Here is a 23,479-nt window from a genome sequence, read left to right on the forward strand (position 1 = left end):
ATATACAGACACACACACACACACACACACATACACATACATAGTTATACACAGAAACACATACACACACATAGTTGAATGATGGAAGAATATATATATATATATATATATATATATATATATGTACATGTATATACATGTACATATATTTGTTTCTGTAGAATAACCCATTTCTGTTAGATAAAGAAAATATACAGATACTGATTAAATATGCATGGATTATTTGTATGAGTCAATTAAATTTATATGATGTGAATCAACAATACAGGCATTCCCTCTTATCCTCTTGTGATTCATGCAATTTCCCTGCAGAGATATAACACCTGACAAAATTTGTTTTTGTAATTAAGATTTAAGTGATAACTCCCACAACTCTTGGCATATAAACCCACTATGTTATATCATTGATTGCTATCCTAGCGTGACATTTTCTTATTTGGCTTTGTATGTCTTAACATAGGACTTCAGTTGGTTTAGAGTCACCATAACTCCAGTGCTGAGACAAGTATTACTGTCGAAGTGAATGATACATGGTATTAGCAGCAGGAGGCACAAAGCAACTGGTCATGATTGAATTGGAAGTGTTGAAACTTGACACTTTTTATTTTGTGTACAAAATGTATACTCAAAAATTTAAAACCACATTCAATGTCCTACAATTTTACCTTGATATGATTAACATAATTTTCTTATCTTCCCATTTCAATTACATTCATACATATATCAGTTAATGTAATATCATAGTTTGCTTCCTATAAGCAAAGCACTTTAAAAAGCATCTTCATTAAAGCAATAGACAAGATATGAAAGCTTCATTACTTACTGGTTTGTATAATATAGAAGAAAAAATAAATAAGGGAATGCTTATATAATTATTTAATTACAAATATATTTGGTGTCAATAGAAGTCAATAAATACTTCCTGGAAATGTAATAGTTACCTGAAGCTTGAAGGAAATTAAAACACATGAAGGAGTAAAAGGGTTATGGAAGGTACAAATTCCCAAGGTCTTTGAAAGTTGAAGTATGGAAGAATGAGGAAAAAAAAAAAAAGCAAGATATAAAGAGGCAAAATGTTCAGTTCTCCTTTCAAAGTTTTCCATTTTTATTTCATATGAAACTCTGAAATTAAATTTCAATATTTAGAATTGTTATATCCTTCCAGTGAATTTTACCCTTTTAAATCTTTGAAAAAATATCCTCTATTTAAGAAAATGTTTTTTTCTTAAAATCTGCCTAAAATTAATAGAGAATCTTAATTTATTTTATATTTGGATAAATATTAGCATTATGTCTTTTCCCATTATTTATATTAACAACATTATTTATCAATATTTAAAATAGCTATCAGCATATCATTTAGTCTAGATCTCTTTGTTAAATTCGATAACAATCTCTGCCTTTGAGGAATTTATACCATTTACAATTATGATATTATTATAATGACTAAATCTCAATCTACCCTTTGACTACTTGCTTTTTCTTTTCCAAAATTTATCCTCCAAGTGATTTACTCTTTTTAAATTTTATGAAAATGACAGTTGTGAATATAATAGAAATCTAAATTATACATGTAAACTATTTGTTCACCATAGGCATTTGTTCTAGAGTAAATACAATGTACAACCCCAGGTACTTGTCTGAAACAATTGTCACCAGACAATATTAATCAGATTAAATATCTTAGTTTCATCATAACAGGAACATTATCTAAAGATAAATTGATATTCACATGTTATCATATTCAAAATGATAAGATGATTTTATCATTTTTATTTGGCTCTTCCACTTCTATTTGGAGAAAATCTCTACAATATGGAGAGACTATTTAGTGCATCTATAGAAGATTACTTACCAGACATTATAAATTAATTAAAAGGGAAATGGAAAACTATAAAACTTAAAGTCAATATATTGAAATAATGAACAAAATTGACAAATTCTATTTAGACTAGTGAATTAAAAATGGGGAGAAGATATAATTTAACTACACAGGGATTGAAGAAAAACACATCACTATCAACCCTTAAAAGCTTAAAAGATGATTGTGAATCACTCATATCAAATGCTGTGGAGATGAGTGGCAAAAATCCTATAAAAGAACAAATTACCAAAACTGTTTTAAGAAGTTGGAAAATTTGAATATATCTATAACTAGAAAATTCACTGAATAAAATCCCCATGCTCAGATGATTTCACTGGTGAATTGCATCAAATATTTAAGAAAGAAATAATGCCAATTCTTTAAAAAATATACTTTCAGAAAATATATGGACAAAGACAATTAACTTATTTTTGAAAGAAAAAAATATCCTGATGTCCAAGTTAGACAAAGATGTCACCATCAAAGGGGCTGTGATTGTAGTTCAGTGGTAGAGCACTTGCCTAGCATGTGTGAAGCACTGGGTTCAATCCTTATCACCACATAAAGATAAACAAATAAAGGTATTATTGCACATCTACAGCTAAAAAAAATTAAAATATATTGCAATAAAATAATAATGCTACAGAATAATAGTCCTCATTAACACTAACACAAAAATGCCTAATAAAGTATTATTAAATTCCAAAAGAAAAACAACAAATATCCTAAAAAATGTTAATTTGTTTTACCATCTAAACATCAATTCATGCAGAAAGTCATACAGCTAGACCAAAGGAAGTGGAGGAAGGAAACTTATCTCCCAATAAAAGCATCCAAAAAAGTTTGCTAAACCAAATACCCATTTGTAACAAAAATCCTCAATAATCTAGAAAGGAAGACTGTCTCATGTTGATAAATGATAAGTAAGATCAATGTACATTAAATAATATTAATCATTGAAATATACTTTAAAGATCGGGAAGAAAGGCTATGATGTCTGTTCTCTTTAGAGTGCCACGATACAAGATTAGTATACATTTATCTATCAAAATGAAGACACATCTGGGTGTAGTGCCACACACCTGTAATCCCAGCCACTCAGGAGGCCGAGGCTGGAGTTCAAAGCCAGCCTCAGCAAAAGCAAGGTTGTGAGCAACTCAGTGAGATCCTGTCTCTAAATAAAATACAAAATACAGCTGGGAATGTGGCTCAGTGGTCAAGTGCCCCTGAATTCAATCCCCAATGAAGACAAAACAAACTACAGACTGAGAGAAAATATTTGCAAATCATGTATCCAATAATTGATTTGTATTTAGATAAATTCTTATACCATTCTGTTCTCATGCCAATACCACAATTTCTTGCTTACTGTAAATTTATAATGAGTTTTAAGATTTGGTATTATAACTTTTCTAACTTTATTTTTATTTTTAAAATTTGCATTGACTATTCTTAGTCCTGTGCACTTCCATATCAATTTTAGAAACACCTTGTCAAATTCTTCAGAAATCCCACTGGAATCATAATAGGTATTATATTGAATTTACAAATCAATTTGAGAGAGGATTGTCATCTTAATAACACAAAACCCTACAATCAGTAAATATGGCATGTTTCTCTGTTTAGCTAGATATTCTTTACTTTCTCCTAGTGATATTTGCTGATTTCAAAGTACATCTTAAAATTATTTTGTCAAATTCATTACCAACTCTTTTATTTTTAATGTCTTTGCAAATTAAATGTTTTCATGATTTTAAGTTTATATTAGTTGCAAAGTTATAGTATTTAACCCACAGATATATGAAACACATGAAAAATGCTCAACATCACTAGTCATTGGGGAAATGCAGATTTAAACCACTGCAAGATATCATTATATACATAATAGGATTACTATAATCAAGAAGACTGATGGTACCAGGTGTTGGGAAAACCTTGGAGTAACACGTGGGAATATAAATAAATGCAGCTACTTTGTAAAATAGTTTGGTCTTTTCTGAAAAAGTTAAATATATTTTATAATAACAAGCAATCCACGACTTCATCTGCTAGGTATCTGTCCAAGAGAAAAGAAAATATTTGTCCACACAAATTTTTGAACATGAATACTTATCACAGCATTATTCATAATAACCAAAACCTGGAAACAATCTATGTGTCCATCAACTGGTAAATGGATAAACACAACGTGGTACATAATTATAAATGCTAAAACATGGATGAACCTCAAAGATATTTTAAGTAAAATAGCTTGACACAAAAGCTAGATAATGAATAATTCCATTTATATGAAAATTTAGAGGAGGCAAATTTCTGGAAAATGAAAGCACATTGTTTGCCTAAGACTGGGAGTTGGCAGGGTGATTGCCTGCAAAACGGGGAGGGAACATTTTAGTGTGATGAAAGTGATCTAAAATTAGATTGAAGCGATGGTTGTGTAATTGTATAAATTTACTAGAGATCATTAAAATATACATTTAGAATTGGAGAATTTTATGGTCTGTAAAAGCTGTTAAAAACATATTTGTTTTTAACTATTTAAACATGATTTCTAATATTTCTTTGAAGATACTCATTGTCTGTCTTTTTGGTACCGCTATACAGATACCTACAATTAGGTAATTTGTAACCAACAGAAATGATTTCTTACAGTTCTTAAGGCTGCAAAGTTCAGGGTCACAGCACTCATATCTGAGTGCCTTCTTACATTCTCCTGTAGAAGGAGACAAGACAATAACTGTGTACTCATGTGGCAGAAGAGCAGCAGAGAGACACTCCACCCCTGCAGGCTCACTTTATAGGTCATTTTTGAGGGTGGAGTCTTATGACCTAAACACCTCCATTAATCCCCCATTCAAATATTTCTGCTTTGGAAATTAAGTTTCCAAGTGTTGGATTCTGAGGGCCACACACAGAACACAGCACTCCTAATATATACTTTGAAGTCTGCTAAACCTCACCCTTTGCAGACTAAACTACAAGCAAGGTGAGGATCACAGTCAAGAGAGCAGCCAATTTATATAGTGAACTGGGACAGTTCAGCTTCTCTTAGCTCTCTCACTCCTGGCTGCTGTTTGCCAGGGGACACATGCATACTTTGGGGATCAGTCTGAGATTTAGGCTTCATATTCAAATTTGTTTTTTAATCATACTATTCTATTCGCAGGGCTATGTTCCAGGACTTTTTCCCTACCTTTTTGACAGTTCTACTCTTTCAGAATTCTGTTCTGTGCTACCCAAAGCTACCAAGATGGTGATCTTTCTTCCTGAAAGATTAGATAAAAATGAGAAATGTCTTTAGACGCAAAAACCTGAAAATTTACAATTTTTATCTATCATGGTCACATTCATTGAAGAGGAAATATTCCTGTGTGCTCAAATAGTTTCTGATTATATATATATATACACACACACACACACACACACACACACACTGTATATTGTACTTCCATGGGATTGCTCTTTATTTTCTTCTAAATTGATATAGCCTATTGAAGACCTACTATTTGGAAGCAATTAAATTGTCTCCATTCCATACCATCAAAACTCTAACCACTGAAACTCAGAAACCTATCCTAGGAGGACTGAGAAACGTGTTTTGTTTGAAAGAGAATATAATGGGAAACACAATGTTTCTATGTCAAGAATGTTTAGAAAATAGAGGAATAAGTTTTAAAATCTTACTCCTTGGCAGTGAGGGAGTCTAGAACATTCTGATGTCTCATTTGTTCATATATATTGTGTTCATCTTTAGGAAAAATTGAAATCTTTTATGGATTTTGGTAATTTAGTTACAAGCAATGAGAATACAAATCTAGTTAATTTAAGCAAAAAAAATGTATTTAAAGGAAAGAAATTAAGAATACAGATGGAAAGGCAGGCTAAAGCAAGCTTGAGTATGATCAGGACTCAGAGGGAATCCAAGGGATACAAAGAAGAAGGTAAGGGACAGTATAGCCAGTCAATATGCAGCCCTGTGTGAAGGAAACTATATATCTCTTGGCTTTTCCTGTTTAAAGATTATATGCAAATGACCTACCTGGGCCAGCTCAAGTCATGTGCCCACCTTGGTTTTACTGGGAAATGATAGGACAGACTCCACATAGACCATTTTAAATACATGTTTAATTTCCCCCAAAGTGGGAAGCACCCAAAGGACAGTAGTGATTGTATAAAATAATGAACAATGTAACAGCCCGTGTTCTATAAATTCCCTGTTACCATCCATCATTACCATAAAGTTATAAGCCCTATATTATTCAACTTTCCAATCCCAATGTATAAAAGAGTGCTTCACACATAGTAAGTAAGTATTTATTAACTGGTTGATTTATCATTCCATTAATCAGAAACCTCTAAATTTGAATGGGATATTTTTTATTCATGAATTTTAAAACTGATTGAATAATTTATGATATTCTTGCTTACATTTTTATTTTATTATGATTAAACAACCTAAATGATGAGTATATTCTGTTATTATAGAGTTTCTTTACTTAATTTTTAAAGTTTTAGCAATTAAGGAGAAAAATAACATTATAAATTGACTGGAAATGCAGAAAATGAACTCAGGCATGTCTGGAACAGATGGTAAAAACAAACTCATCATTGTTACCACTTTATTATTTCTCATCAAATTCATTATTGATTCTAACAGTTGTATTTGTATCATGTTTCCCAAGATGAAGGGGAAATGCTTTATATATTACTCAAGTGGAGAGGGAAATGCCTTTGATTATCTTTACACATAAAGAATGGAATTTGATTATATATAGTTACAGACACTTGCTAGTCACATAATATATCTGGAGACACACAATGAATGCAAAATTTGAAACAGTCAGAAGCTAAAACATAGGGGAATACAGTGAAAGGCAATATGTAGATCCCGACAAATTCATTTCTCTCCCCAAATAAGAAGCAAATGTCTAGAAAAAGTCTGAACAGTGCCAATGCTTTTACTGTATTCATAGCAACATGAGTCACTTTACATCTTGATTTATTGAAGTCTTTCCTCACTAATAGAAGATTAGCAGGAGAACTATTAATATACTAATCTCTTAAGAAAGCCACTATTGGGCTGGAGGTTTAGCTGGGTCACAAAATAATTGTTTAGCCTGTGCAAGTTCCTGGATTTAACAAAAAAGAAAAAAGAAAAGTAAAGTGAAAGCTAACTTACTCAATTTAGACATTTCACAACCTGTACATATTTCAACATAACATGTATATGAGATAAGTGTATGTAATTTTTATTTGTCAATTGAAAAGATTAACCACACCAAATGCTGTTAAGAATATGGAACTAGAACTCTCATATGCTTCTGTCAGAAATGTAAAATTGTACAACAGCTTCCAAACCAGTATGACAGTTTTTTAAAAGGCAAAGCATATATATATATACAATATCCATCCATTCCACTTTTTGGGTTTTATTCATTAGAAATAAATACACATGTCTACACAAAGGATTGAACTTGGACACTCATAGTAGCTTACTTTATAATAAGTTGTGAAAACAATTCAAATATCTATTGAGAAACAAATGTACAAACAAATTGAGATCTATCTAGTCAATGTACTACTACTACTACATGTTTAAAAAATAATAACCAATTGATACATGCTATATGAATGATTATCCAAATAAGTAATCAGATTTAAAAATGCTATTGATTCCATTTCTATGAATGTATAGCAAGCAAGCAAATCTATAGGGTGAACAGGTCAGTGATTGCCTGGGAATGGGAACAGGAACTAGCAGGAAGGAGAATTACAAAGGAGCATGAGAAAACAAATATGTATAGTCAATATTTTCCTTATCTTGGTTGTAGTGATGGTTTCACAATATATCTGTATCCATTTTGATGTACATAATAAATCAAAACTTATCAAAACATTTGCTTTAAATACATGATGTTTATTGTATGCCAATTATACCTCAATAAAGCTGTTGACATTTCATGATTTAAAAAAGTAAGTTGACTTAAAGTAATGTAGTTTCATGGCAATAGAATCAGATATAAAATTCCGCTTCCTGGTTCCTGATCCAAAACAAACTTTGGAAGTGAAATTATAACTTATTACCTTAAGAATGAATAGTTCCATGGAATATTTATACCAAAGACTATATCACTTGTCTATTATTTCACAAAATATATATTTAAAACATGGATATGCAACTTGATTGCAATCTAGCAATCAAAGTTACTAGTACATGCCACATAAGTAGTTTAATTTAATTCAGTGTATGAGTGGTCACTCTAAATTGAAAAGAGAAAATAAAAGTAAAAAAGAAGAGAGGACAAAACTAAGGGGAATATCCAGAAAATGTACAGAGAAAATGCTAAAGACTGGAATGACTATATATATTCCAACAATGGAGTTGTCAAATTTTTAGTGTTTATTTGTGAATTATTTTACCTTCCTGGGATTGAAGCCTATCTTTTTTCTCTTCTTTGCATATTTAAAATTTATATTGCACTCTTGTATTAGTTTCATGGTATTTCTCCTGGAGGAAATTTTAAAAAGAAAATTCCTTCCTATGGATCTGCATGGTACTGACTGGAGACAGAGGTCATTAACATAATTTTAATTTTCTGAAAATTTGCAGAAATATTAAGGCCAGCTTTGAACATTTTAAGTGTTGTCATTATCCCTTTAGTCAACATCTGAATTTCTGTATAAATATACAATCCACTGAGGTTTTTTAATGATCATTAAATGAAATAAATTAGATGTGCATGAGGATAAACAGACTTTATTCTCTGAAAAAAATAGATTTATTTTTGCATCAGTATTTATTATTTTATAGGAAATTCATCAGCTAAAACATGTGGTATAATTTTTTATGAAGAGTTTACATATTTCCCATTAGAGAAATTGATCTCTTGGAAGGTAATGCATCACATTGGTGACTCCACAGAGGTGACAGAATATTTACTCTACTAGCTTCCACAGGCATAGAGCCAATGATTCTGAATCCAATGTAACTTCATGGGAAGCATAAAAAAATAAGGTATTATTACATATGAAGCAATGCTGTTTTGTTTACTGAAATAATTTTATTTTCAGAAAATTTGAATTTTAAAGCTACATTCAAGAAACTAAAGAAAAAAGTAAAATAAAATTCAAATTCCTGTCCAAAATATTTCTGTTTATATTGCTCAACTCAAATATAATAGATAATATAATGAATAATAAGCATGTAATATTGCATTATACAACATGTAATAAATAACAGAATCGCATCATAAGATAGTGTTTGAAATGAGATTTCAGATAAAAATATCCTTATCCCTTTATATGTCATAGATATTGCAGCCAAAGATTTGTCTTTCAGTGCAAATCTATGCAGTTGTTTTCCTTTATAGTAATAATCTTCACTGTGCTTAAGATAAAAATCAAAATATTTTACCTCTTTTATAAAGTTTTATGTAATCTGATTTCTGTCTGTTTCTCAGACTTCTTGCTAATTAGTCCTTCCTTCCCTCTTGGCTGATAAGTCATACTGACTTTATTCAGTCATTCTGTGCTCCTCTCCAAGGGCCCAGGATTATCTTTCCTCACTTTGTCTGATTGCCTGTTACTGGTCCATTAGATATCCTCTGTGATATAACTTCCTTAAGGAAAGTTTTCTGGTTATCCAGACACAATCACATCACCCCTAAACATATTTTCATGGTTTTCTCCAAGTTCTTATCAAAGTTAATACATAATAGTTATTTGATTAATATGTGTATCCAACAGTCTTCTCCACCAAAACATCATGATTGTTGTGCTCTTTATGTCTAACATCATTTCTAGGGCTCTTCCTAAATATATATTTGCCATATCTGGCTTAAAATATAGAATCCTATATTTGCAGTCTTAAGTAGTATCAACAATGTGATGAACTAATAGAAATGAATTGTAAAAATCCATTAAGCAAGTAACAACTATTTGCCTGGTTTTAAGGTTTAAGATTGTTGTTTCTTGGTCCCTGTGGAACAAACTTCCATGTTTTCAAAGATCAATACATTTGAGCTTAAGAGAGATTAAATAACTTCTAATAAACGGTATTTATGAAAATTTTCTTTTAACTGTGCCTTGATACTTCTACTAAAGAACACGTCAGATGAAACTGACAAATGTCTTACTTAGTTGAAGAACAGCCAAGTAATACAGCATGATTCCAAAATGGAGGTAAGAAAAGGCAATCTATTGAATGCCCACTTATGCTGGGAGGCTCACCAGGTAAGACCAACCACCATGCAGGGAGATAGTAAATCATATGATGGATTCCCTTTAGAGCCTTCTTAAGGTCTAAGATGATATGAAGATTCAACTGCCTGAAATAGGAGTGAAGATGCCTTTTAGATGACCTGAGCTCCAGCTGCTGTCTAATTGCAGCTGCATGAGAAAGTCTGAATAAAACCACCTTCCCATGTCCACTCATGCCTCAGAACCCCATTCCATGATGGTGATGATAATAATAGTAATAATAATAAGTGATTATCATTATTTATTTTACTTGACTCAGGGATATTAACAGCAGACTGGTCAACATCAAAGAAACACACAATGAAATCAAATATCTTGCACTACAAACTATTCAAACTAAGGAAAATTTGAGAAATAAAAGAACATTACCTGTAGGACAATATCAAATGTAGTAACAGAAGTTTTAAAAGTCTAAGAAAAAAGGGTAAAGAAGAAATATTTGAATAGTGACCAAACATAACCATTTTTGTTTAAAATTATAAATGTATACTTTTAAAAGTTCAACAAACAAGAAACAGATGGATTAATTATCTAATTAATTAAACATAATCAAAGAACATGGCAAAGTATTGACAATCCAATGATAAAGAGGCAAATTTTAAAAGAGTAAAAGAAATCATACACAGAGAAAGGAGAAAACAAATTCCCACAGATACCTTATCAGAAATTATATGTATTTCCAAGTATGTTCTTCAAGATAGTGAAAAAACAAAAGGAAACAAAACCTTATCAATGTAAAATTAAATGCTTACTGAAAATATGTTACAAAAACAAATATTTAAAATCTGTTTTTCATTAAGAAAGATGGAAATTGGAATATTTGGAAGAAATAAGAAGTTCACAAATGGGAAATGTGTGAAAAAACAGAAAACACTTTTGTCCTCATCTAAAAATCTCCTTTATATATTATTGGCTGCTTAAAGGAACAATAGCAATGTAACATGGTATTTATCATGTATAAAGAAAGAAGATTCATGACAACAAAAGCACAAAGAATGGCAAGAAAGTAAATAATGCAAGAGCACTAAAGTTTCTCAGAAAGTAGATCATTTGATATGATGTGAGGGCAGAAAAACTGTGACAAATATATATTCAGGAGCCATGAATACCCACTAAAAACTGCAAAAAAATTCAAGTTTGAAGATAAAATCAATTCATAAAAATAATTAATCATCAGTGATTCAGAAAAATAGGGAAAAGAAAACAACATAAAGGAAAGGATATAGCACAAACAGAAAGCAAAGTAAGGTATTATTTTGAAACCCAAATGCATGCAATTCCTGTAAAAGTACATATGCTAAATAATTCAATTAAAAGGCAATCAGGTCATATTGTGAAGATGTGTAAGCACTAACTATATGCTATTTATAAAAACATTTAGGCAATAAAGACACACATTTGAAGTGGAAGGATTTCTACCTGCAAATGATTGCTCAAAATTTCAGTGCCCATATTAATATCAGTTAAAGTAGACTATTGTTAAGAAATATTATCCAGGATGAAGTGGCAAAATTCTACAAAGGAGTTAATACATTAAGAGAATATAAGCCTAAATATGTATTTACCTAATAAGAACAATACATTCAAATGCATAAAGTTTGAAATACATGAAGCAAAAAGTAATTGAGCTTAAAAGAAAAGGAGTCATTTTTACCGTCAGAGCTGCTGATTTCGGCACTCTTAGAGCAAGTAGACAGAAAATCCTTAAGTGTACGCGAGGCCTGTACAGCGTTGTCAAACACATTTACAAAGAAAGAGAGAAAGGGAGAGAGAGAGAAAGCAGGGAGATGCCATTCAATAATCCACCAAAAATTTATTGAAAAAGTATTTAAGAATATTATAATTTATACCAGTACATTGCACTACTTTCATTATAGGTTTAAAAGCTTGAAAAACAGACTCCTGAAGCTTATTCATGAAGAAGTAGATCATCTAACTAGCCTTCTATTTAGATAATAATAAGGACCTCAAATTCTGCAAAAATATAAAACCCTCCTAAGGCTGGGTCCTGTGCATTTACTAGGAATGGGAAATAATTGAACTTCTTTGTAGTGGAATATTTCCAATATAAACCCATACTACTATATAGAGCTGTCTATCCAATTTCTTTCAAAGAAAGAAATATACATATGATTAAGAAGACTACCTTTCATAAAATAATTCTTTATTAAAAAATAGTTTCTTTACCATTCTGGTATTTAATGTAGTGAAGATTTAAAATAACTGTCAGTTTGATGAAATATTTCCTCAAATTAGGAAATACAATGTGATCTTAAAGTTTCAAGCTGTAAATTCACATTTCACTTCCCACAATGTTGTTAAGTTATATGTTTTAAAAATGATACAACTCTAATTAGTACATAAGACAGATGGTCATTTGGCAGTGCACCAAATTTATGATTTAAATAAACACTAAAAATCCTAGTTTGGTCTTGTCTTATTTTCTATGGCATATGCTTTTTTTTGATGGAAGATCATAATATGTGATACAGTAGATGGTAAATAGGACATATGGCATATATGTCTACTTTTAATGAAGTCTAAGTTTAATAAATTGTGTTTAAATATTTTAATTAAATATTTAACTAAGCCATATATTCTAGTCTTCAGTTCCTTTGTTACTTCATAATTTTGTAATTTTGAGGTTATTTTAGTAGTAACCATTCTTTTTAATTAATTTCCCATAAAACTTCTCTATACAATCTGAGATGGTGAAATATATTGTTTAGTCCTGAGGACATTATGGTCAAAGAGTTCAGATTCCCAAGTGGGGATAGCAAACCATTAGTCGCTTGACTCTTGTTATTTTGTAAAGTGTCAGTTTACAATATCTCCTGGTAATATGGTGGTGATTAAATAAAAAAAAAATGTGTGGTAAGAATTTAACAGAGTACATTCTTTAACAATTTTTGTTATTATTATACTTAACTTTACTTTTACAGTCAATAATTCACTTACATAAAGGTGTCAGTGTTTTTCAAAAAATTTCTGAAAACTGAAAATATTATTATTTATTGACACAGTGGTATGTAATTTTTATGTATATGTTATTTTGAAATATATAAATTGTGGACAGGGTAAGTTGAACTGATTATCACATATTTTATTTTACATACTTATTTTTTTATGATGAGAATGCTTAAAATTGATTGTCTTAGCAATGCTGACGAATACAATGAATGGTCATTAACTATAATCACCCTATTGCATAGTACGTCTCATGAACTTACTCTTCCCACCTATCTGGAATTTTGTGACCTTTGTGAACATCTCCCTAAACCCCACTCCCACCTCTAGCCCATGATAACCACCCTTCTATTTTCTTCAGGTAGTTGTTTTAGATGTATACTGTATCATTCAAACCTACAACATGTTTTTATTATTTCAGTATTCTGTGGGAATTTGATCTTATTAGAGGGCTGTTCTGTCTTTGGCTGTTTACTGTCTTAGCACACAGTCCCTAAGAAGAGGTGACTTCTGCAGCCTCCTGGTGAGATTAACAATTTTCATACATTCCACTTTGTAAAAGAAAATATGGCCAAATGCCTTTAGGTAATTTATTACATACATTGACGGCATTAACAAAATCTATATGGTGGCAGTCACTAATGTCAAAAGGGGATGACACTAAACTGGAGCAAGCAGATGACTGGTGTTATGAGTAGTGGATTAGTCTATTACCAAGGAGCCAATGAGGTATTTGTATAGCTTGAAACTCTATCTATGTGAACCAAACTAAAATTCCCATTTCTCACTTGCACTACTAAAGTGGTAGAGAAAGTGTCTCTTGGCATTGCCCTATTCAAGAGAGTTTACCATCAAAGAAAGTACATGAGAATTATTTCCATAGTAGCTTCCAGCAAGATTGCCTGTCTTGATATGTTCCTGTCAGAACATCAAGTTTTGATTAACAAAGTAGTTCAGCTCACCTATATGGCCTTTCGGTAGGCATATGTGGTCACTGCCATGCCATCACAGACCATTCATCTACATGTTTATAAATACTCTTCCCTCTTTTGTATTAATTTGAAAAAATATAAACACAATTATATTTGGTCAAAATCTTGTCTGTGTTCGAGGTTATTTTATCTATGTGGTCACTGCTACCACCACTTGAACTATCATAATTGTCATAAAAAACTTATAGCCTTACTTCCTTTCAGAAACATGTGTAACACTTTGTAGTCATCATAGCTGACTTGCATGGTTGATTGCATTAATATTCCTAGTAGATAGATGAGGAAGCTGACACATGAGAGACATTCAGTAAGTCATGAAGGCTGAATGTTGTTATGAAATCTTTTCAGAAAAAAGTTATCAGTATGTTGGTACTTTTATGACATGTTAGCCCTTCATTCAGATCAACTGACTATTGCATATTGTACTGTAATTAACCAGGTATCTAGACCAGCTAATTAGAGTGTAAATCACTTTTATTTTATCTCTCTGTCTTAGAAAAACCACATATATCCAAGTCAGCCTGATTGGCTTTAGTCCACTCTAATTCTGGATGCACTATGTAGCTGCTTTTCTCCATCTTGTTCAAGACTAGCAGAAACCCTACAATTAACCTTTATTATTTTGCATCTTTTAATATTGCTTTTGATGTACTGCATTTAGCCTTTATATTATTGGCTTATTTTGAAAAATCTTGTTAAAAGAATTCTATGAGTGTCTGTGCTATAATTACAAATGATATTTGAGACCAATGTGATCTATGTTATTTTATCATTTTTATATAAATATAATAAAGTCTGTATCCAACTGAAGAATATTTGTGCTTTTTTGAGAAACCAACTGGTTTCTCTGATAATTGTGAATAATTTAATTTGGACTTTCCAGAAACTTTTTGAGGAAGTCTGTCCTGGGCATTGTTAATAGGTGGCTTAGTAAATTTTTTTAAGTTATTCTTTCATGGATAAATGCATTAGCCTTTAGAATATTGAATTTAACTTCAAGAATATGTAATATGTCTTGAAAATAAAAATATAACTGACCAGAGAATTTTTTTCTCAATGCAGCAACCAGTATTTGTAAAAATTATTTCATTGACCATATTTTCATTAACCTAATTGCTAAAATGTAGATAGCCTAGGTTATGACCACATGTGAGGAAATGTATAAAACTACACAGTATTCCTCACTTCCTATTTTCATTGTTCCTCTGTTCTAAATAATCATTTTCATCTGCTACTTAATTTCATTTTATATTATGTATTTAATATCTGAACTCATTTTGAAGTAAAAATAAATAATTGATAATAAAGGTCAACTTACAACTTTGTTCTAATTATAGAGCTATTTCTATTACCACCTTTTACACCCAGAAGTCATGATAGATCATTGTGTGAAAAGCTTTTTTTAAAGTAGAATTTGATTATATCAAATATTGTGGTACTTAGTTCACATTTTGACTTTATATAAACTGTACCATTGAGCCTAGTGAAGAAAAAAGCATTTTCTCTAAATTATTTTTATATCATAATAAGATTCAGAAGCAAGTGTGCATTATTAGAGCAATTGAATTGTCTTAAACATTTTCAACTCATACTACAAGTTCACAAAATCAGCCTCAGGCACTGAAAAACTTAAAAGCCAGTCTGATGGTGTTTCTTACAAATATTCTTTGAATTTTATGACTTGTCTCCCACATGAGGCGTAATAGTTTCAATGTTCTAATTAGTACTTGTGTATATTGCTATTACTTTGTCTCTTTAATCACATTATTAAGACTGTTATGGAGATTCCTTATAGAATCACACTTTATAATAGTGTTTCTAATTTGAATATGTCCTTTTTTATGTTGTCTGATTCTGAAACATCATAAACTCTTTTTATGGGTCCTTTGATAGTACTCACTTTCCTTCTTTATGCTTGATTAGAACATACAGTACTAAGTAATAAAGAAATTTCCTGAAGCTTTAGAGTTTTAGCATCAGAAAAAAAAAATTGAACTTCCTTTCCCTAATGTTTTAATGATGGGACAAGTTAAGCCATTTTAAACTGGTACTATTTTTGAAGATATACAAAAAACTCAGCTGAACTGATTGTTGACTACTTTTTAAAAATTTAAACCTGATTGTGATCATGAGCAATGATAGTCTTCAAGACTGTCCTCCATAAATACTAATCTTTTGTGATCCAACATGAATTAATTTATAAAGAAATCCTGTACTGTTTTATATTGATAAGCAAATAGCATCATGAAGAAAGTAAACATATGATACTTTATAATACCTCCAAAATGGATTTCAAGATCATTGACTAGAAGAATCTTTTTTTTATTGCCATCACTTTTCTTTTGGAAAAGAAAATAAATAAGAGAACTGAAAATAGAAGTTTTACAAAAACTTTGTTATTATGTTCTGACCCATATGAATTCAGGAATACCTTTAAAAAAAACCTCTTTTACACAGAGAATTTCAGTCTTAAACTTTCAGTTGTACAACCAGTCACTTGAAATACGAATGACATACTTTAATATAGACTTATTTTGATGTACACAGGAACACCTTTAAAGCCTTAAGTGCATTTTAGTTTAAATTTGACTATTAACTGTAGAATAAAAACAAATTTATCTACCACTTATTTAATTATTTCCCTATTTTAACCTTACAAATACTGATATTAAAACTGCTTTATCCCCAGTTTGGTCTCCCATTAACCTCAGACACTTTGGAAAATCTCAACATTACAATCACAAGAAACATATTAATTTTACATAAATGAAACTTTATACTCTTGACCAAGTCATCATTCCTCATGCCCCAGCAACTGACAACATCCATTCTACTCTCTGCTTTTAAAAATTTGACCATAAATAAAAATATCATTAATCATCACCAACGCTTAACATCACTCATCATCAGGGGAATGCAAATCCAAACCACAATGAGATTTCACCCCACACCCTTAGAAAGTCTACTATCAAAAAAAAAAAAAAGATAATGTCTGGATGAGAATGAGGAGAAAAAGAAACCCCTGCTGCACACTGTTAGTAGAAATATAAATTGATATAGTCACATGAAAGACAGTGTGGAGGCTCCTCAAAAATTTAAAAATACAGCAAGCATAATTTTTAAAGTACAAAAGGCTTTAGTTGTGTAATCACAGTCAAGAACTCTGGAAAGTTGTGCACTTTTGCAAATATTTTATTAGTAGTACAATTTTTCTCCAGAGTGCCACTTCTATTGTAAGGATCCTTATTTAATGATTATTTGTGAATTCCACAGATGTGTAGAATTTAATTTTTGTGTATATACACACATATTTATGTGTGTGTGAATGTATACACCATATACATAAGATATAGTTTTATTTCTTAAAACTTTATTTTCCTCCATTTGTAGTGTCAGGAAGAATTTTTGTGAACTTTGCTAGGATTATTTCCCAAGTATTATCCTTAGATAAGATTCATGAAGGTAATATGCTCTGAGTTCTCACACATACTCCAGTGTTTTCTGTACTTCTCTTTTACAATGACAAGTGATTTCATCTTGACCTGTTAGGGCTGTTCACTTCTGACCCTTCCTCTCATTAGTTGACAAATGCTACTCTATTCTCATTTAGCTCCTGGTATTGGAGAAAAAAAATAAAAGTTTAATGCAAATTTCTTTGTTAATAATTTTTCTGCCCAAGAGGCTGTGAGAGATTCTCTTTATACTTAGATCTTAAAAACCATAAAAAGTTGCATTCTAATAACTTATAAAATTTTGTGTTGAATTAAAAGTTCATATTGCTTTACAAATTGTCTATTATGTGATATTTATGTACCCAAAGAAAATTCTATTCAATCCATAATATTTCATAAATAATTTATAATAAATTTTCAACAAGAATAAGGTTCAATTGAGAAAACAGTGGCCACTGAGAAGGTCCACACATGGTTGTGCCTAACTTGGAGGAGATGTTACCCCTATTCATAGTTTGAGCTAAATTATGTCTGCATAAATTGCTTTTGTTGTTTATCTAAAGTTGTTCGTACCTTAGATAATACTTCAGTCTGAAAATTTCATAAAACATGAAGTATATAAAATGGAGTATAGATACATTAATCTACAACAAGTGACTTTCTTCATCAGACAGGACCTTTTGACTTAGCTATGATTAGAATATTCCAACTAGATGTGAGATAAGGAAGAAAAAGCAAGGGAATTAAGGTTACATGTAAGGAAAATGATTAAAATAAGGATCTGTACTAATTTAATTGTCAATTTAGTTTCTGTAAAAAAATGGACAAACTCTCAGTGGCTTAAATAATATTAAATTTCAAAAAAGTGTTTAGCACAATCTACCCATAGAGGTGACTGCTGCTAAACATTTCTATATATTTGCTCTGTCAACCTCAACATCATGGTCTAAGATGTATGTACAGCTCTCAACATCCCATCTACCTTCTAGCCAGAAAGAAGAGAAAGGCACGAGGAACCTGTTCTTTTCCAATTAAAAGTTTGTCCAAAACTTGAGTTCATCAATCCTGTCCTAAATTGCATTAGACAAAACATATTTGTATGAATACATCTAGTTGTATGAAAGCATAAAAAAAACATAATCTTTTCACAATGGTTTAAATACCAAAGTCTAACCACAGAAGACAAAGAAAAATAGCCGTTTCTGCTCCGAGCACTATGGAACATATGGCTGGAAACAGAAAACAGGGGAAGAAGATGCTGCTTAGGAAACAGCTTCCTCATGTATTCATCTCACCTTTCCTTAGATAAAGTGCTCAGCAAAAGAGACTGATTCCAAGCATAAAAATTGTACAATATAGATTTTACTCTGTGGTCTTAGGCTGACCTAAACCTTTCGAAGTCCAAAGTCGTTAATTAGAAATGGCATTTATTTTGTAACTAAAAGAGGTTAATAAATTGAAATTTGATACATTGAGTTTTTCAAATAATGAAATCTGTTTTGTGTTGTTTTCTAGAATATATATTTTCTTGTAACTTGGCATTATTTTTGTTTACACTTTATTTAACAATAAAATGGTGGATTACTCCATAACAGGACTAAATTATTAGAACATGATCTAGCTCCCAAGGTTAATGAAAATATAATTAGTATTGCTTGTGCTACATGTAGCTGAAAAGAGTTGTAAATCCTATTAATCCTTCTTAGTTCACAAATTATTGACCTGATAGGCAATAATCTCTTAGCTTTATTGTGTCAATTTAGCTAAAGTGTTTGAACACTAAGCTAAAAATTCCTCCCTATTATTTCAGTGTTATAAAACTAATTTGTTAATGAAGAATAGAAAATCCAACAGAAAAGAACTTGACAGAATTATAAATAAGTTTGTGCACAAATACACTTTTTGTATATATCATGTACATTCATATAAAAGAAGAAACAATATATCTGGATTAAAAAATACTTGGATTAAAACTAAGGCAGTCTGTCAAAAATTCTTGAATTTCTGAGTATAACACACAATCAAAATAACTTAAGTATTTATACATAGACAATTATATTAAGATCTCTATTTCATTATATTGGAATAATCTGCATTGATTGTCAAACTGAAATTTTCTTCAGCCTTTCCAGTCAGATAAACAGATTATAATATAGAGGTGATAGGTTGTAGTAAAACTGATCAAATCTAGAGTAAAGTTTCTAGGTTTATATTCTAGAGTTTCCAATACAAACAGTGTGACTTTACTTTCAATTTTTTTTTACTTGCATTTTAAAGCCTTGATAAACATAGAGTTTCCTCTCTGTCAAATATGGTTAATAATGTACACTACATATTATTGTTGTGATGATTGATTTATAATTTCTCTCTCATTGAACATTAGCTGAATGTGAGTGTTAAATGAGCACTATTACATATTTCCTGAAGGCCCACTTCACCTTTAGAGTGGAACCTTTTATTTGGATGCTTGTCACCATGTATTACAACATGTTTTTAAATGTTTTATTAATGTTTTGGATTGTATGTCTTAAATGCTACTTGGCTGTTTCTAATTGTATAGATGATATATCTATACATATATCTATACATGTTAGTTCTTTCATTCTGATTCTTTTCTGTCATATATCCTGGAAAAATATTTAAACTTTGATATTGTTTGAATACATATAACCCAAAGCCCATGGGTTAAACTTAGTCCCTAGCCCCATGGCAGCACTGAAATTTTGTGAAACCTGCAAGAGGCAGAGCCTAATGGGAGGTTTTCAGGTACTGCAGTTGTCCTAAAATTTTCCAAGTGGCAAATGGGATTAATTTACTTTGGGCACCCACCACAGTTCACTGCCTCTCAAAGGCCTAAAAGCAATGGAGCCATCTCACCATGACTGGGATCATCTCTCATGGATCTATGAGCCAAAAACCTTTCACTTCAAAAATTGATTATCTCAGGTATTTGTTATAGTTGGGTAAAGGTGGTTCAACAGCCTTAACATATAAATTTTACACTGTAATTTAATTCAAGGACATAGCATTAAGTTCATTAGTTGTATCTGTTTGTAGTATTGAACTCACATTTTAATATTCTAAAGAAATTGACTCATATAGTTTTAAAGAATGCTTTTTTAAAATATAAGATGTAAAATGCATTTAAATACATGGGTGATCACCAATATATTCTATGATTTTGTAATGTCAGTAGCATACAATTGATTAACTTTAATTGAAGGGAAAATCAATCAAATGTTTTTTAGTTACAAATTACAGATATTCAAATCAGGTTTTTTACACTGAAGAAAGAAATTATATAGTTATTGTAAATTGGGAATTTACAAAAATATTATTATTAATAAGAGTCAAATGTTATAATTTTTATAGGCATGAATAAATACTTCATCTAAAAAAGAATGGAGTCACTTGCTGAGTACAATGAACATGAGGATCTCAAGTTCAAAGCCAGCCTTAGCAAAAAGCAAGGCACTAAGCAACTCAGTGATACCCTGTCCCTAATAAAATACAAAATATATGACTGGGGATGTGCCTGGGTGGTCAAGTGCCCCTGAGTTCAATCCCTGGTACCAAAAAAAAAAAAAAAAAGGAATGGAGTTACTTAATTGGCCAGGCCTAGACCATGTGCTATTCCGTGTGGCTTTATTTACAAAAAAAAAAAAAAAAAAAAAAAAAAANACAAGCCTAAAAAGATAATTTAAAACAAAAAATATATAAATTGAGGTGAATAATGGCATTTAATTTTATTCTCATAGTGTACTTAAAATTATAGATAATGTTTATCTATATAATAAACATAATATGTAATTGATTTAAATTTAGGGTAACAGAAATATAAATATAAAATTTACTTTTATACATGAGAAACTAAAAATATTTTTGTACCAATTTTTTTTTCTAAATTGTAAATAATACTTTTTCTTAGTTTATTTCCCTGTTTACAGACTAAGAAAGTGGATGGTACTATCCATGTGGCTCATAATACCACAAAGAACATATATTTACTCCTGTATCATATTTTAAACAATATGTTAAAGTCTGGGCATTTTTTAAAATTTTAATTTGTTATATGTGACAATAGAATACATTACAATTCACATATAGAGCACAATTTTTCATCTCTCTGGTTGTACACAAAGTAGAGTCACATCCTTTGTGTCTTCATACATGTACTTAGAGTAATGATGACCATCACATTTCACTCTTTCCTACCTCTGCCCTTCCCTCCCCTTTCCCCCTTTACCCTAACTAGAGTTCATTTAATCCTCCCATCTCCTCCCCAACAGCATATTATAAATCAGCATCCTTAAATCAGAGAATTCATTTGGTTTTTGGTTTTGGGGGATTTGCTAATATCACTTAGCATTATATTCTCTAGCTCTATCCATTTACTTCCAATTGCCATGATTTTATTCTCTTTTATGCTGAATAATATTCTACTGAGTATATATACCACATTTTCTTTATCCATTTATCTACTGAAGGGCATTTAGTTTGGTTCCATAGTTTACTTTAATGCCATCTGATAATAAGAATAAATTCTTCCCTTGCCATAACTTTCTGCTATGATGTATCACTTCATATTGGATCCAAAGGAATGGACTTGGCTAACTATGTACTAACCCTCTGAAATCTGAGCCCCAAATAAACTTTTCCTCCTCTAAATCATCATTGTCTGGTGTCTTCTTCACAGCAATGGAAATGTAGCTAATACAACTATCTTAATTCTCTGCCATTTCATGGTATTTCCTTAGTCTACTCAAAGAGTAAAAGAAAGAGAGAAAGTGCTCCATGGTGTCTCTTCTTCTAAAGATATTAATCCTAAAGGAACATGGACCTCTCCATATAGCCTCATTTAATCCTAATCAGTCTTTCAGAGGCTCCATCTCCAAATATAGCCACCTATGGGATTAAGTAATTAATATATGGAATAAGATTTGTGGGAAACAAACATATTAAGCATATGAACATATTGAGCCTGCAAGTAAAGGACAATAGAATTTTATGGCAATCAATGGAACTTATCCAATCAGAAGCACAGAGAGATGCATCAATGAACTATAAGATATTATCCATGGTAAATGGAATAGCAAAGGATACAAGAGAAATAAAGGAATAGAAAAAGTATTTGAATAAAAGCGGTACAATTTTTCCAAATTTGATTTAAGACTTCATCTAATAATTTCGAGAATTAAAATCAACAACAACAACAAACACAACCATGAAGAATTATTGTAGAGAAAATAACATCAAGACATAATTCAATAAAATTTCTTAAAACTTAAAGAGAAATTCTTAAGGCAGGCAGAGGGAAATAAAAGAATATTGTAGGGAACAATAAAGATGCTAACTGAAGCCCAACTTAGGTGCCCTTCAATAGATGAATAAAGAAAACATGGTAATATACACAATATAATATTACTCAGCCACAAAGAAGAATAAAATTATGGGATTGGTTACAAGTAGATTTCCTTAAAAGATAGAAAAAGAATTAATAGATATGTATGCACTAAGCCTCCTGAGATGGATAGCTTATTCTCAACTACTAAAGGGAGTCCAATGTAATCACAAGATCCAGTAAGAAGGAAATGAGTATCAAAGAAGAGAAAGATGTGATCATTTTACACATTAGAAACAATGCAAACCCAGAGATAATAGCAAGGTACCTATTAGAATAAATAAATTAAGCAAAGTATCAGGACATAAAATTAAATAAATTGCATTTCTATATATCAATGATGAATCAATCATCTGAAGGAGAAATTAGGAAAATTATTGCATTTATAATAGCCTCAGAGAAAATAAAATATTTACAAATCAATCTAACAAAAGATGTGAAAGACCTCTTCAATGCAAACTATAGAATACTAAAGAAAGAAATTGAAGACTTTAGAAGATGGAAAGATCTCCCATGTTATTGGATAGGCAGAATTAATATCAAA

The sequence above is a fragment of the Marmota marmota genome, unplaced genomic scaffold (assembly GCF_001458135.2).
Source record: "Marmota marmota marmota unplaced genomic scaffold, marMar, whole genome shotgun sequence".
In the NCBI taxonomy this organism is placed as follows: domain Eukaryota; kingdom Metazoa; phylum Chordata; class Mammalia; order Rodentia; family Sciuridae; genus Marmota; species Marmota marmota.